The sequence below is a fragment of the Babylonia areolata genome, chromosome 9, assembly GCF_041734735.1.
Source record: "Babylonia areolata isolate BAREFJ2019XMU chromosome 9, ASM4173473v1, whole genome shotgun sequence".
In the NCBI taxonomy this organism is placed as follows: Eukaryota; Metazoa; Mollusca; class Gastropoda; order Neogastropoda; family Buccinidae; genus Babylonia; species Babylonia areolata.
Window position 1 is genome coordinate 21,492,109 of NC_134884.1, and position 18,338 is coordinate 21,510,446.

The following is an 18,338-nucleotide window of genomic DNA, read 5'->3' on the forward strand; positions in this document are numbered from 1 at the left end:
ACTCTGAATACAGTTACAGGAAATTACTTAAAGGACTTCGTAAAAGAGAAGTCGTTAAACTGACAAGCGAAACAACTGATAATGATAACAAAAACAGAAACAACAACAATAGGAAGACTTTTAAATACTATTCCAAAAATCTGTATGATAGTCAGTCGTGTTCGACAATGATCATCAGAACAGCAGAGGAGGTAACTGCTGTCCCGACTATGATTTGATTATAGTGGAGAGTGTCTTGCTCAAGTTACAATCCCACTTTCTTGGGCAAGAGGGTTTTAGGACAGTCGGTGTTGGGATGGTTTCAGATGGGCAAGAGGGTTTTAGGACAGTCGGTGTTGGGATGGTTTCAGATGGGCAAGAGGGTTTTAGGACAGTCGGTGTTGAGATGGTTTCAGATGGGCAAGAGGGTTTTAGGACAGTCGGTGTTGGGATGGTTTCAGATGGGCAAGAGGGTTTTAGGACAGTCGGTGTTGGGATGGTTTCAGATGGGCAAGAGGGTTTTAGGACAGTCGGTGTTGGGATGGTTTCAAAAAGGCCAGTTTGCTCCCAAGGCTGCAGTACTAAGAGCCAGTGCAGTTTTGCCTCCCAGTTTGCGAGTCATAGTCCTTCATAAAAGACTAAGCTGTAAAAGATTTCTAAAACCTACACTGACAGTATACCACCTTTACCACTAACAACTTCAGCGCTCGCGGATGATCGCAATTCCTACCGTTTACTCGCATCAACGAATGGGCTTTTACACAGAATATTGCCGTGTTTACCTTCCCACCACGTAGGCAGCCGTACTTCGTTTTCGGGGATGTGCAGGCTGGGTATGTTCGTGTTAGTATTTCACCACCGCAACACTGACATCTAGTTACTATGGATCTGTGCCACCGAATGTTGACATGAATTAGTCTGTGTGTGTGTGTGTGTATGTGTGTGTGTGTCTGTATACTGATTAAAATACTGTTGAATAGCTTGGTGTTGTTCATGATCTTTATGTCTATGTTGAATCATAGCATGTTTTATAATTATGTCTATTTTCCTACTAAAAATCATTACACAGCTGCTGCTGTGGTAACTGTATGCGAGGTGTTTCGTCAGCTTAGCATTTAAGAATTCCTTGTCTTTTACATATTCGTATCGAATGACTGTAGTTCTCGTACACTGCTTTTTTTTCTTCTTTTTTTAAACATGCAACAAAAACTGATTTCTTTTATTTGAGATAAAGAAGTATTCTGAAATCTGAATTACGGGAACTTTCACAAATCTTCGACATGTGTTTAAGTCACTAGCAACCGTTCGTGCATTCGTTCAGAGATCAGAATACAAAACAACAACTGATTATTACCTTCAAACACATCAGGGATCGAACACAGGACCCTCAACTTGAGAGCTGAACAATGCTCTAACCACTGGGCCGTGGCACCGGCTGACAACAACCGAATGGCCAACCGAAGGCGTTCAGTGATACCGTCACAAAACCACACGCCCGGAACATGATTAAGCACTTCACCTTGACGTCTTTTCCAAACCAACAATGCGGACTGGTCAACCCAGCGACTGGAGAAATGATTCAGCTCCACCCGACCCGAGTGAAACGTGTGAATGTGACAGTCCTAACTGGGTGGTGTGCCCTTACATGTAGGTGTGGATCCACGGCCATGAGAAGAATGTCCATCTATTTATAGGTTCGTGGTGTGATTTTGGCACATTTCTCGATTGAAACAAAAATTCTAGACTACTAATTGACTATATTGTTGTTGTTTTTGGCTTCGGGTAGGTGGGGCTTGTCAGCCTGGGAAAGTGGTCTGTGTAGGGGAGGGATAACACTGGTTTTGAACGCCCTGCACATTTGCTTATCTTATCCTAACATTGAATAGACTAGAATATGTCTTTATTACCAAGTGTACCGGGGTCACAAGGAATATTGGGGGGGAGGGGGGGGGATAGTACATAACAAGATACGAACATAATCGAAAATCATACACAAACACAGATACAGTAGAAATTGGGATACATACAAGTGCATATCAATATAAAAACTTGTGCATACTCACACATGCACGCTCTGCACACACACACACACACACGTTTGAACAGAAGCTGCATATCACATGTGGATGGGGCTGATGACTAAATCTTCAGGTAGATGGTTGTTGATTGCACAATTCTATTGATCATACTGGATTTGCTGTGAGAAGGCCGCTTCGGCGAATCGAGTGGTGGAGGGAATCTTCAGGATTCGACGGGTGAGAAGGTGATGTAGCAGCACACTGTGGAATGCACGAAAGACGGCATGACCATCAACTGCAACCATGGAAGTTCCCATGAAACGATCTCTTTGTGCCACTGGAGCCGAACTTCTCAGGTTGAGCGAGCTGGCTTATCCCTGAACAACGACTGTTTTGCTGGTTTGTTGCTGTTGTTGTTTTGGGGCTTGTTTTTTGTTTTTGTTTGTTTTGTTTTTGTTTTGTTTTGTGTTGTTGTTTTGTTGTTGTTGTTGTTGTGGTGGTTTTTTTTGGGGGGGGGGTGTGTGTGTGTGTGTGTGTGTGTGTGTGTGTGTGTGTGTGTGTCTGTGTGTTTTCTCCAATAATGATCATGTTTACCACGCTCAGTGTGCGATCTCCATCTTTAATTCCCATAATTTCCTGGGGACAGCAGGATACTAGGTACTGGTGTGATGATTAAGTAACTCCCAGATTTACTTGTTACAATCAACGAAAGGCTCATTGTAAAGAAAATGGTATCCTATTTTTCTAGATCCATTTTTTTTACAGGTCAACATATTTATATCGGGGGATTGGGAATTGTTTCTTTTGAAAAATGGTTTCACGTGTTTCACGTGCATTTTTGTAATCATAGCATGAGTTATGAATGTGATGTGCTGCTGTGAAGTGTAGATTTGTTGCCAGATGGTGTCATGAAGCTGTCCAGGTTAGGACATATTTTTGCCTGTAAAGGTACGTTGAAAATTATTGCACTCAAGTTTGAAATGACTTTGACTACGTTTTGTGATGGGATATTGACCACAGTATATAAAAGCACGACATTTGAATGGATAATTCAAGTAGCGTTTGAACGAGATACATTGATATGTTGTGGTTGATTTGATGTTGCTGAAAAGCTTGTATGAGTAATCAGCACTTGGTGCTATGTTGATATACAGTTGATAATAGATAGTAGTTACTTAAATTTGTCTCAAGTTTTGTTGGACTATTCAATGGCTAAGAAATGGTACTTTTTTTGAAATATTAAATTGTGTAGTAGCTAAGCAGCTACATTTTGGTATTTCCTGATGGGATGAATGGGAATCATTTTGAAGAAACTGTATTTTGCATTACTTAGGGTGGTGAATGGACATCGTTTTCCAAGCGAATATTTTTTTTTATATTAGCTTCAGTGATAATTGGAATTTATGTCAATAGTATTGGATGAAGATTTTCTCTTTAGTGTTTATGTAAAGGTATGGTGTCTATGTTGTCTTGTTTGTCCACTAAGGTTTCTAGGAATAATATTCAAAACATGGTCTGTAGTGGGACTGGAAATGAGGGGGTTTTGCATCCAGAAAGTCAAGGAACTGACGCATACTAAAATGTGCAGGCATCTAGTGGCTGGGGACAGGCCACGGATTTTTGGTTTTGTGCCGAGGTGCCAGGGACTGGCACTGGACTTCATAGAGCTGGATGGTGGGACCATCGGGGCAAACTATCGGCACAGGGGAAGAACGTGATGGTGGGACCATCGGGACGTGCTGAGTGAGGAGCCAGGAGCTGGCAAGACTGCTGAAGAACGTTCAACGCGGTGACGTTAAAATTGTTTCCCCCCCAATAAAAAATTATATTCCAGTCCAGGCCATACTTAGAAATTTTTGATATCTTTCTTAATAATAAATAAAAGGGTGTGGTTAATAAGTGTTTTCGTGTTTTTGGGGAGAACACGTTCTGATTGGAGTGACAAGTGAACAGATAGCAGGCATACACTTACAAGCAAGCACACTCATTCTTGTGTAGTTATTTCTGTCTATCTGGCACTTTCTTTACACTCATGAAGTTACGTTTTCCCCTAGAAGCAGCGTGCAACGATTATCAATGCACACGCCCCAAAACCTTGACGAGCACAGAGAAGACAATCGGAAAATTCTACCCACCCAAGGAGAAGGACGCCAACTCAAAATCATGGTTAGAGTGTGCGTGCTAACTATCTGGGCAAATCATAATTCTTTCGGGGCGCCCTCTCATGGGGCAGAACTCCGATTCAACTTCCAGGCGCTAGGCAAGTCTCATTTAATCAGTCAATTATCCGCTGACTTCAGTTTCACACTCAGATGTCCCTTCTACGACAAGTAGTTCTCTCTCCTGAGCGACTTTCATACCTGTACTGATTGCGACTACAGTCGGTGGAAGGGGATGCCCGGACGACGTGACATTGACAAGCTGAACAGCAAAAACGGAATCCTACTGTTGGGGGCGAGTGTACCCAGTCAATAATCGTGCGTTTTGATAATAAGTATCAGAATCTATATAGCGCTGGATCTTGTGCAGAGACAAATCAAAGCACTTACACACCAATCATTCGCATGCACGCATAACTCTAATCCTTCTAGACATAAAACAAAACTTATAAGATTTATACATATGCACAGAAAGCTTGAGAGACTGAAGACAGGAAGAGATAGGGGAGGGAGGGGCAGTGGGGAGAGGAATGGGGTCTCTTTTGGGAAGAGGTAAGCTTTAAGGACCAGACTTCAAAGAGCTGAGTGCAGAGACCTGACGAAGCGAAAGAGGAAGTTCATTCCAAGTGAAAGGTCCAGAGACAGAAAGAACGGCGGCCGACTGTGGAGTCTTTGAATCTAGGTACGCAGAAACAGACTGGGTCTGAAGTTGATCGAAGAGAGCGAGATAGGCATGAGGAGGTGTCGGCAGCCACAGTGAAGGGGGCAGATTTGTGTTATTACATTTATAACATGGAGCGCTGATCTTGCACTTAATTCTGTGTAAGACGGGGAGCCAGTGAAGGTGTTAAAACAAACGAGTGAGGTGCTCAGACCTTTTTCTTTCTGAGGACAAATCGAGCAGTAGAGACGGGCGCAACAGCCACGTGGTTAACCCTTTCGCTGCCAGGAAAATAAAATTTAAGTGAATCTATTTGCCAGGGTTTTTTCACAAAAAATGGGTATAAATTTTCAAAAAATTCTGTGCTCTGTTATTGGAGAAAGACCCATAAAAGTATATTTTTCTGAAAGTGAAATGAATAAAGAATACAAAACACGTGATGTTTTCCCATTTTATGTATTTTTAGTGACATGCTGTTGTTTTGAAATCAGTGTTTTGTTTTTTGTCACATTTTCAACTTGTTCATTACAGTCAGTCAGGTAATTTGCACTAAAATATATTTTCTGGACAAATGGATATCTGCACACACAAAATCATACTAGAACAACCACAATATAAAACAAGAGAGGAAAGGCCTTCAAGATTCACTTGTGATACACTTTAATAAAAATCTAATTGCTAAAATGTGTTCTCTATTTGTTATAAAGCTTCGGGTTAAACCCTAAAGCAGTGGTGGCCCCATGATCCTGGATCCTGCTGGTGGTGTCCTGCTCAGCTCTGGTTATGACCCCAGTCATGGCGCTGTACCTCAATGGTCTGCCTGAAAACAAGGAAACTCAAGGCATTCGCGCCGCAGTTATTTGTTCTTCACAATCCACACACACACACACACACACACACACACACACACACACACACACACACACACACACACACACACACACACACACACACACACACACACACACACACTGCATCCATACTGTGCAGTGTGCTAGGGTTAGGAAGGGTTAGGGTTAGGTTGTTAGTGAGGGTTAGAGGGTTAGGCTCAAGCTCAACACCATGCTGAACTCGGTGCACACATCCACTCAGAGCAACCATCCAGGGAGAGACAGACAATGGACGGACACACACACACACACACACACACACACACACACACACACACACACACACACTGGGACAGACAAGACAGAAAGATAATGGAGAGATAAGGGAGGGTCAACTTAGCTTTTTCAGAGGCCTCTTGAAGTCCTGCAGCATGCTTGTTGACGTCACAGATCCCTGACAACATGACCACATACAAATGGTCAGATACATTTAAGACTGTCAAACAAAGTATTTAAACACGGTGTCAGGGCTTTCTGGGATCTTGGGAAAGGGAGAGGGGTTTTTTTTTTCCAAGTAAAAACATATCAAATGAAGCCAATGGTTGAGTTTACAAAACAAGTTATGCTAAAACATTATTGGTACATAGTGCTGCATATTGTATCATTTTGACAACTAGTGCATCATTTTTATAAATGTCTTCTAGTAACAGTTGGCATGTATCATTGCATTCACTAGCATTTATTTTTGACATTTCCTAATATATTTGTTTTCTCTAGAGACATCATTCACTTTTGATTATCATCCCACAGAGGTTGCAAGCATCACTAAATTGCAAATGTCTCCATCACACCAGTTGCATTCCATGGCGAACTGGTCACTAACATAGCTCAGTAAGGAGTTCACAGGTCCGTATCACTGTCCTTAGCTCCCATTTCTGTATTTGGCGATTTATTTCTTGCTGTTCATCATCAGGAAGTGCCATGGCAGAATCAGGACATTTCCTTCTGATTCAGCGTTTTAAGAATGTAAGTATGCATGTTGTTTCATTTTTTTTTAATGAATTACAGACATCTGTATCACGAGTTCCTGTTGGCTACCTGCCAGAAATTTAATGTCATCTGCAGAGCCTACGTTTGTGCTAGTTCTTCCCATCCTGACTGATATAATTTTCAAGTGAGTCAAAGCTATGTTACACTTCCTGAAATCCACATCATTTCTGGTTTAAAGTATAGTCTCATTTAGATAGTAATGCCTCACCTGTCGGCGTCGGGGGCTCCATCTGTCTCGAACCCACTGGCAGTGGCGGTGTCGTGTCGACGACCTCTGTCCCTCTGGACATACATTTTTTCATCAGTAACATTTATGACACATACTTCATTCCAATAGCTAAACCCACTTAATTTCGTTTTCGACAGTTTCAAGGAAAAACCTGCCAAAAATTATACCTATCAATATTACTTCACAATTTAATTCTTTTTATTTTGCCAAGATAAATATCCATTGGTTGAAAAAATCTTACATAAAAATTCTTAACATTTTCAACTTTTCTGTAATCTCCCACCATCCTATTCCATATATAGAATCTGCCAAAGCTGGGTCAAAATCCTCAAATTTTGTTTACAAAAGATTCAGGTCATGCTTTATCCCAGTTTCATTTTCTAAATTAGATACACACTTGTATGATGAGTTCTTGCTCACTGCCTGCCAGACATTTAAGGTCATCTGCAAAGTCTGTGTTTGTGGTGGTGGTTCTTCCAATGCTGACTGCTCGTGAGTCACTCAAGTTAGTCAAAGCTTATTACACTTACTGAAATCCACATGATTTTTAGTCAAAGTACAGTCCAATTTTGATAGGAATATCTCACCTGTTGGTGTCGGTGGCCCCATCTGTCTGGAACCCACTGGCTGTGGCGTCCTGGGTGCTGGCATCGGCAGCGTCCTCCCTGATGCTGGTGTAGGCGTCCTCTGTCCCCCTGGACATACTTTTCGTCAGTAACATTTATGACTGATAAATTTCAATAGTTAAACGCTCTTACTTTCAGTGTTTGACAGTTTTAAGGAGAAAAGAGCCAAAAATGACACCTATAATTACCTAACATTTCAACTTCTTTTATTTTTCAAAAATAAATATGCGTAGTTTAAAAAAATCTGAAAACTGATAAATCTGCTTTGATTCTTTGGGATTTAAATTCCTAACATTTTTATCTACATTGTAATCTCCCACCATTCCCTTCCATTTTTAGAATCCACAAAAGATAACACAAAATCCTAGAAATCTGCTTACAAAAGATTCAGGTTATGTTTTAACCAAGTTTCATTTTTTAAGTTACAAATATTTAAATGATGTGTTCTTGCTCACTGCGTGCCAGACATCTGAAAAGCCTGTGTTTGTGGTAGTTCTTCCAGTGCTGACTGCTGACATGATCTTCAAATGAGTCAATCAAAGCTATGTTACACTTCCTGAAATCCACATGATTTCTAGTTTAAGTACAGTCTGACTTTGATAGGAATATCTCACATGTCGGCGTCGGTGGCTCCATCTTTCTCGAACTGACTGGCAGTGGCGTCCTGGGTGCTGGCATCGGCAGCATCCTCCCCGGTGCTGGCATTGGCGTCCTCTGTCTGGAGATATGTTTTCATCAGTAACATTTATGACTGATAATTAATTTACTTACTTTCAGTTTTTGACAGTTTCAGGAATATTCTATGAATATCTATCAATTTAACTTTTTATTTTACAAAAATTAATGAACATGCGTAGTCTGAAAAAATCTGAAAACCGACTGATCTGCTTTGATACTTTTGGATTCAAATTCTTAACATTTTCATCTCCATTATTATCTCCCACCATTCTATTCCATATTTTAGAATCCACACAGCAATCCAAAAAGGAAATTTTCTATCTGGCAGGAACGTCAGACCCCTGCCGGAGTCTGCACTAGCTAGGTCACAGTTATGTATGTGTAATTAAAAGGGTTATTTACTGTGGCAGTGAAGGGGTTAAGTACAGTCTGATTTTGATAGGAGTGCCTTACTGTCTTGTCTGTCTTTACATCTAGTCAAGGCACAAGACCTGATTTTGACAGCAGTCTCTCACCCTAAAGTAGTGGTGGCCCCATGTTCCTGGATCCCACATGCGGTGTCCTGCTCAGCCCCGGTGCTTCTCAAGTCATGGCGCTGTCCTCAGTGGGCTGCCTGAAAACTAGGAAACTCAGGGCATTCGCGCCACACTTATTTGTTCTTCACAATCCACACACACACACACACACACACACACACACACACACACACACACACACACACACTGCATCCATACTGTGCAGTGTGTTAGGGTTAGGAAGGGTCAGGGTTAGGTTGTTAGTGAGGGTTAGAGGGTTGAACTCGGTGCACACATCCACTCAGGGCAACCATCCAGGGACAGACAGACAAATGGACGGACACACACGCGCACACGCACACACACACACGCACATGGACAGACAAGATAGAGACAGACAGAGAGAATGGAGAGATAAGGGGGGAAGGGTTGACTCAGCTTTTTCAGAGGCCTCATGAAGTCCCTTGTTCATGTCACAGATCCCTGGTAACATGACCACATACAAATGGTCAGATACATTTAACACTGTCAAAGTATTTAAACATGAATGGTGTCAGGGCTTTCTGGGATCTTGGGAAAGGGAGAGGGGCTTTTTTCAAGCAAAAATATATCAAATAAAGCCAATGGTTGAGCTTACAAAACAATAGTTATGCTAAAACATTATTGGTATATAGTGCTGCATATTGGATCATTTTGACAACTAGTGCATCATTTTTATAAATGTCTTCTAGTAACAGTTGGCATGTATCATTCAATGCATTTGCTAGCATTCATTATTAACATTTCCTGATATATTTGTTTTCTCTAGAGACATTCACTTTTGATTTTCATCCAACAGAGGTTGCAAGCATCACTAAATTGCAAATGTCTCCATCATACCAGTTGCATTCCATGGCGAACTGGTCACTAACATAGCTCAGTAAGGAGTTCACAGGTCCGTATCACTGTCCTTTGCACCCATTTCTGTATTTGGCGACTTCTTTCTTGCTGTTCATCATCATGAAGTGCCATGGCAGAATCAAGACATTTCCTTCTGATTCAGCGTTTTAAGAATGTAAGTATGCATGTTGTTTCATTTTTTTTTTAATGAACTACAGACACTTGTATCACGAGTTCCTGTTGGCTACCTGCCAGAAATTTAATGTCATCTGCAGAGCCTACGTTTGTGCTAGTTCTTCCCATGTTGACTGATATAATTTTCAAGTGAGTCAAAGCTATGTTACACTTCCTGAAATCCACATCATTTCTGGTTTAAAGTATAGTCTTGTTTAGATAGTAATGCCTCACCTGTCGGCGTCGGAGGCTCCATCGTCTCAAACCCACTGGCAGTGGCGGTGTCGGGTCGACGACCTCTGTCCCTCTGGACATACATTTTTTCATCGGTAACATTTATGACACATACTTCATTCCAATAGCTAAACCCACTTAATTTCGTTTTTGACAGTTTCAAGGAAAAACCTGCCAAAAATGATACCTATCAATATTACTTCACAATTTAATTCCTTTTATTTTGCCAAGATAAATATCCATTGGTTGAAAAAATCTTACATAAAAATTCTTAACATTTTCAACTTTTCTGTAATCTCCCACCATCCTATTCCATATATAGAATCTGCCAAAGCTGGGTCAAAATCCTCAAATTTTGTTTACAAAAGATTCAGGTCATGCTTTATCCCAGTTTCATTTTCTAAATTAGTTACACACTTGTATGATGAGTTCTTGCTCACTGCCTGCCAGACATTTAAGGTCATCTGCAAAGTCTGTGTTTGTGGTGGTGGTTCTTCCAATGCTGACTGCTCGTGAGTCACTGAGGTTAGTCAAAGCTGTGTTACACTTACTGAAATCCACATGATTTTTAGTCAAAGTACAGTCCAATTTTGATAGGAATATCTCACCTGTCAGTGTCGATGGCCCCATCTGTCTGGACCCACTGGCTGCAGCGTCCTGGGTGCTGGCATCGGCAGCGTCCTCCCCGATGCTGGTGTAGGCGTCCTCTGTCCCCCTAGACATACTTTTCGTCAGTAACATTTATGACTGATAAATTTCAATAGTTCAACGCTCTTACTTTCAGTTTTTGACAGTTTTTAGGAGAAAAGAGCCAAAAATGACACCTATAATTACCTAACATTTCAACTTCTTTTGTTTTACAAAAAATAAATATACATAGTTTGAAAAAATCTGAAAACTGATTAATCTGCTTTGATTCTTTGGGATTTAAATTCCTAACATTTTTTTCTACATTGTAATCTCCCACCATTCTCTTCATTTTTAGAATCCACAAAAGATAACACAAAATCGTAGAAATCTGCTTACAAAAGATTCAGGTGATGTTTTAACCAAGTTTCATTTTTTAAGTTACAAATATTTAAATGTGTTCTTGATCACTGCGTACCAGACATTTTAGGTCTTTGTGGTGGTTCTTCCAATGCTGACTGCTGACATAATCTTCAAATGAGTCAATCAAAGCTATGTTACACTTCCTGAAATCCACACGATTTCTACTTTAAGTACAGTCTGACTTTGATAGGAATATCTCACATGTCGGCGTCGGTGGCTCCATCTTTCTCGAACTGACTGGCAGTGGCATCCTGGGTGCAGGCATCAGCAGCATCCTCCCCGGTGCTGGCATTGGCGTCCTCTGTCTGGAGATATATGTTTTCATCAGTAACATTTATGACTGATGATTAATTTACTTACTTTCAGTTTTTGACAGTTTCAGGAATATTCTATGAATATCTATCAATTCAACTTCTTTTATTTTACAAAAATTAATGAACATGCGTAGTCTGAAAAAATCTGAAAACCGACTGATCTGCTTTGATACTTTTGGATTCAAATTCTTAATATTTTCATCTCCGTTACTATCTCCCACCATTCTATTCCATATTTTAGAATCCACCAAAGATAACACAAAATCCTCAAAATTTGTTAGCAAAAGATTCACATAATGCTTGATCTAAGTTTCATTTTCTAATTTAGTTACAGACACTTGTACAATGAGTTCTTGCTCACTGCTTGCCAAACATTTAAGCTCATCTGCAAAGCCTGTCTTTGCGGCGGTGGTGGTTCTAATGCCCACTGCTGACATGATCTTCAAGTGAATCAGTCAAAGCTAAGTTACGCTTACTGAAATCCACTCGATTTTTAGTCAAGCACAGTCTGATTTTGATAGGAATACCTCACCTGTTGGTGTCGGTGGCCCCATCTGTCAGGAACCCACTGGAAGCGGCGTCCTGGGCGCTGGCATTGGCAGCGTCTTCCCTGATGCCGACATAGGCATCCTCTGTCCCCCTAGACATATATTGTTTCGTCAGTAACATTTATGAGTGATAATGTTAATACTTAAACGCACTTACTTTCAGTTTTTGACAGTTTTAAGGAAAAAAAGCCAAAAATGACACCTATAATTATCTAACAATTCAACTCCTTTTATTTTACCAAAATAAATATGTGTAGTTTGAAAAAAATCTGAAAACTGATTAATCTGCTTTGATTCTTTGGGATTTAAATTCCTAACATTTTTATCTACATTGTAATCTCCCACCATTCTCATCCATTTTTAGAATCCACAAAAGATAACACAAAATCCTAGAAATCTGTTTACAAAAGATTCAGGTGATGTTTTAACTAAGTTTCATCTTTTATGTTACAAATATTTAAATGATGTGTTCTTGCTCACTGCGTGCCAGACATCTGCAAAGCCTGTGTTTGTGGTAGTTCTTCCAGTGCTGACTACTGACATGATCTTCAAATGAGTGAATCAAAGTTATGTTACACTTCCTGAATTCCACATGATTTCTAGTTTAAGTACAGCCTGACTGTGATAGGAATATCTCACATGTCGGCGTCGGTGGCTCCATCTTTCTGTAACTGACTGGCAGTGGCGTCATGGGTGCTGGCATCGGCAGCATCCTCCCCGGTGCTGGCATTCGCGTCCTCTGTCTGGAGATATATGTTTTCATCAGTAACATTTATGACTGATAATTAATTTACTTACTTTCAGTTTTTGACAGTTTCAAGAATATTCTATGAATATCTATCAATTTAACTTTTTATTTTACAAAAATTAATGAACATGCGTAGTCTGAAAAAATCTGAAAACCGACTGATCTGCTTTGATACTTTTGGATTCAAATTCTTAACATTTTCATCTCCATTATTATCTCCCACCATTCTATTCCATATTTTAGAATCCACCAAAGATAACACAAAATCCTCAAAATTTGTTAGCAAAAGATTCACATAATGCTTGATCTAAGTTTCATTTTCTAATTTAGTTACAGACACTTGTACAATGAGTTCTTGCTCACTGCTTGCCAAACATTTAAGCTCATCTGCAAAGCCTGTCTTTGCTGCGGTAGTGGTTCTAATGCCCACTGCTGACATGATCTTCAAGTGAATCAGTCAAAGCTAAGTTACGCTTACTGAAATCCACTCGATTTTTAGTCGAGTACAGTCTGATTTTGATAGGAATACCTCACCTGTTGGTGTCGGTGGCCCCATCTGTCAGGAACCCACTGGAAGCGGCGTCCTGGGCGCTGGCATTGGCAGCGTCTTCCCTGATGCCGACATAGGCATCCTCTGTCCCCCTAGACATATATTGTTTCGTCAGTAACATTTATGACTGATAATGTTAATACTTAAACGCACTTACTTTCAGTTTTTGACAGTTTTAAGGAAAAAAAGCCAAAAATGACACCTATAATTATCTAACAATTCAACTCCTTTTATTGTACCAAAATAAATATGTGTAGTTTGAAAAAAATCTGAAAACTGATTAATCTGCTTTGATTCTTTTGGATTTAAATCCTAACATTTTCATCAACATTGTAATCTCCCACCATTCTATTCCATTTTATAGAATCCACCAAAGTTGTCACAAAATCCTAAAAAAAAATTGTTCACAAAATATTCAGGTGTTGCTTTATCCAAATTTCATTTTCTAAATTAGTTAACACACACTTGTATGATGAGTTCTTGCTCACTGCCTGCCAGACATTTAAGGTCATCTGCAAAGCCAGTGTTTCCGGTGGTGGTTCTTCCAATGCTGACTGCTGACATGATCTTCAAGTGAGTCAGCCAAAGCTATGTTACACTTCCAGAAATCCACATGATTTCTAGTTTTAAATACAGTCTGATTTTGACAGGAATATCTCACCTGTCAGCGTCGGTGGCTCCATCTGTCTGGAACCCACTGGCCGTGGTAGCGTCCTCCCCAGTGCTGGCATTGGCACCCTCTGTCCCCCTGGACATATATTTTTTTGCCATTGACACTTATGATAGATACATATTTTAATAGTAACACAATTTCGCTTTTGACAGTTTCAAAAAAAAAAAAAAAAGAGCCAAAAATGATACCTATAAATTTTTAACAATCCAACTCCTTTTACTTTTTAGTTACACACTTGTACGATGAGTTCTTGCTCACTGCCTGCCAGACATTTAAGGTCATCTGCAAAGTCTGTGTTTGTGGTGGTGGTTCTTCCAATGCTGACTGCTCGTGAGTCACTCAAGTTAGTCAAAGCTATGTTACACTTACTGAAATCCACATGATTTTTAGTCAAAGTACAGTCCAATTTTGATAGGAATATCTCACCTGTTGGTGTCGGTGGCCCCATCTGTCTGGAACCCACTGGCTGTGGCGTCCTGGGGGCTGGCATCGGCAGCGTCCTCCCTGATGCTGGTGTAGGCGTCCTCTGTCCCCCTAGACATACTTTTCGTCAGTAACATTTATGACTGATAAATTTCAATAGTTAAACGCTCTTACTTTCAGTTTTTGACAGTTTTAAGGAGAAAAGAGCCAAAAATGACACCTATAATTACCTAACATTTCAACTTCTTTTATTTTACAAAAATAAATATGCGTAGTTTGAAAAAATCTGAAAACTGATTAATCTGCTTTGATTCTTTGGGATTTAAATTCCTAACATTTTTATCTACATTGTAATCTTCCACCATTCTCTTCCATTTTTAGAATCCACAAAAGATAACACAAAATCCTAGAAATCTGTTTACAAAAGATTCAGGCAGCGGTAGCGTCCTCCCCAGTGCTGGCATTGGCACCCTCTGTCCCCCTGGACATATATTTTTTGTCATTGACACTTAGATACATATTTTAATAGTAACACAATTTCGCTTTTGACAGTTTCAAAAAAAAAAAAAGAGCCAAATATGATTCCTATAAATTTTTAACAATCCAACTCCTTTCACTTTGCCAAGATAAACAATTATTCACAGTTTGAAAAAATCTAAAACTTGATTGATCTGCTTTGGTGTTTTTTGGATCTAAATTGTTAATTTCATCTTCAGTGTTGTCTCCCACCATTCTATACCACTTTTTACAATCCAAGGTGTCACAAATTCCTGAATATTTGTTTACAAAAGATTTAGATTGTTTTATCCCAGTTTCATTTTTTTCAAAGTTACAGGCATCTATATAATGAGTTCCTGCTCACTGCCTGCCACACATTTACTGTCATCTGCAAAGCCTAAGCCTAATATGATTTCTATTCAGTGAATATATTTTGCCCTGGCCAAGTCCTTCCGTGCGTACAAATACCAGTAGGGTTGTTTCATGGGCTACCATGCCATGTTTCTGCACTGGCACTACCTGCAACTTACATATTTTCATTCCGAGTTTGTAAATGTACAAAGAAAGCCAGTATTTCCTGTATTTGTATGATTTTATGTTGTGTAATATGTGTTTATGATCTGAAAGTGAGTGGGTTTTTTTTAAATATCATGTGTATCCATATTTACTCTACCAATATCAAATAATTGTACTGTCACATCAAAGCGAAGGATGTCAGAAAAAAAACACATGCCAAATATCTTGGAGATATCTCAATAACTGAATGAGCAGAGAACTGTTCAGTGAACATACCAAGGAAAGCAGTATTTTGCCCTGGCACGCAGTAATACCAGTAGGGTTGTTTCATGGGTTACCATGCCAAGTTTGTGTACTGGCACTAACATGGAGTGATGTATTTTCATTCTCAGTAAATGTACAAGAAAACCCATTTTTCCAGTACGTTTGTTGTTTTATGGTCAGGAGTGTGTGAGTGTATGTTCCGAAAGTGTGATTTTTTTTTTTTTAATATACATTACCAAGGATAATACAAAAATTGGAAACATCACAACATAATGCTGTCACTTCATTGCCAAGGGTATGAGGGAAAAAACATGCCAAAAATCTTTGAGATACCTCTATAAATGAATGAGCAGTGAAAACTTTTGTGAACCTACCCAAAAAAAGCTAAAATTAGGCTGGCACACAGCAATCCAAAAAGGAAATTTTCTATCTGGCAGGAACGTCAGACCCCTGCTGGAGTCTGCACTAGCTGGGTCACAGTTAAGTATGTGTAATTAAAAGGGTTATTTACTGTGGCAGTGAAGGGGTTAAGTACAGTCTGATTTTGATAGGAGTGCCTTACTGTCTTGTCTGTCTTTACATCTAGTCAAGGCACAAGACCTGATTTTGACAGCAGTCTCTCACCCTAAAGTAGTGGTGGCCCCATGTTCCTGGATCCGACAGGCGGTGTCCTGCTCAGCCCCGGTGTTTCTCAAGTCATGGCGCTGTCCTCAGTGGGCTGCCTGAAAACTAGGAAACTCAGGGCATTCGTGCCACACTTATTTGTTCTTCACAATCCACGCACACACACACACACACACACACACACTGCATCCATACTGTGCAGTGTGTTAGGGTTAGGAAGGGTCAGGGTTAGGTTGTTAGTGAGGGTTAGAGGGTTGAACTCGGTGCACACATCCACTCAGGGCAACCATCCAGGGAGAGACAGACAAATGGACGGACACACACGCGCACACGCACACACACACGCACATGGACAGACAAGATAGAGACAGACAGAGAGAATGGAGAGATAAGGGGGGAAGGGTTGACTCAGCTTTTTCAGAGGCCTCATGAAGTCCCTTGTTCATGTCACAGATCCCTGGTAACATGACCACATACAAATGGTCAGATACATTTAAGACTGTCAAAGTATTTAAACATGAATGGTGTCAGGGCTTTCTGGGATCTTGGGAAAGGGAGAGGGGCTTTTTTCAAGCAAAAATATATCAAATAAAGCCAATGGTTGAGCTTACAAAACAATAGTTATGCTAAAACATTATTGGTATATAGTGCTGCATATTGGATCATTTTGACAACTAGTGCATCATTTTTATAAATGTCTTCTAGTAACAGTTGGCATGTATCATTCAATGCATTTGCTAGCATTCATTATTAACATTTCCTAATATATTTGTTTTCTCTAGAGACATTCACTTTTGATTTTCATCCCACAGAGGTTGCAAGCATCACTAAATTGCAAATGTCTCCATCATACCAGTTGCATTCCATGGCGAACTGGTCACTAACATAGCTCAGTAAGGAGTTCACAGGTCCGTATCACTGTCCTTTGCACCCATTTCTGTATTTGGCGACTTCTTTCTTGCTGTTCATCATCATGAAGTGCCATGGCAGAATCAAGACATTTCCTTCTGATTCAGCGTTTTAAGAATGTAAGTATGCATGTTGTTTCATTTTTTTTAATGAACTACAGACACTTGTATCACGAGTTCCTGTTGGCTACCTGCCAGAAATTTAATGTCATCTGCAGAGCCTACGTTTGTGCTAGTTCTTCCCATGTTGACTGATATAATTTTCAAGTGAGTCAAAGCTATGTTACACTTCCTGAAATCCACATCATTTCTGGTTTAAAGTATAGTCTTGTTTAGATAGTAATGCCTCACCTGTCGGCGTCGGAGGCTCCATCGTCTCGAACCCACTGGCAGTGGCGGTGTCGGGTCGACGACCTCTGTCCCTCTGGACATACATTTTTTCATCAGTAACATTTATGACACATACTTCATTCCAATAGCTAAACCCACTTAATTTCGTTTTTGACAGTTTCAAGGAAAAACCTGCCAAAAATTATACCTATCAATATTACTTCACAATTTAATTCCTTTTATTTTGCCAAGATAAATATCCATCGGTTGAAAAAATCTTACATAAAAATTCTTAACATTTTCAACTTTTCTATAATCTCCCACCATCCTATTCCATATATAGAATCTGCCAAAGCTGGGTCAAAATCCTCAAATTTTGTTTACAAAAGATTCAGGTCATGCTTTATCCCAGTTTCATTTTCTAAATTAGTTACACACTTGTATGATGAGTTCTTGCTCACTGCCTGCCAGACATTTAAGGTCATCTGCAAAGTCTGTGTTTGTGGTGGTGGTTCTTCCAATGCTGACTGCTCGTGAGTCACTGAGGTTAGTCAAAGCTGTGTTACACTTACTGAAATCCACATGATTTTTAGTCAAAGTACAGTCCAATTTTGATAGGAATATCTCACCTGTCAGTGTCGATGGCCCCATCTGTCTGGACCCACTGGCTGCAGCGTCCTGGGTGCTGGCATCGGCAGCGTCCTCCCCGATGCTGGTGTAGGCGTCCTCTGTCCCCCTAGACATACTTCTCGTCAGTAACATTTATGACTGATAAATTTCAATAGTTCAACGCTCTTACTTTCAGTTTTTGACAGTTTTTAGGAGAAAAGAGCCAAAAATGACACCTATAATTACCTAAC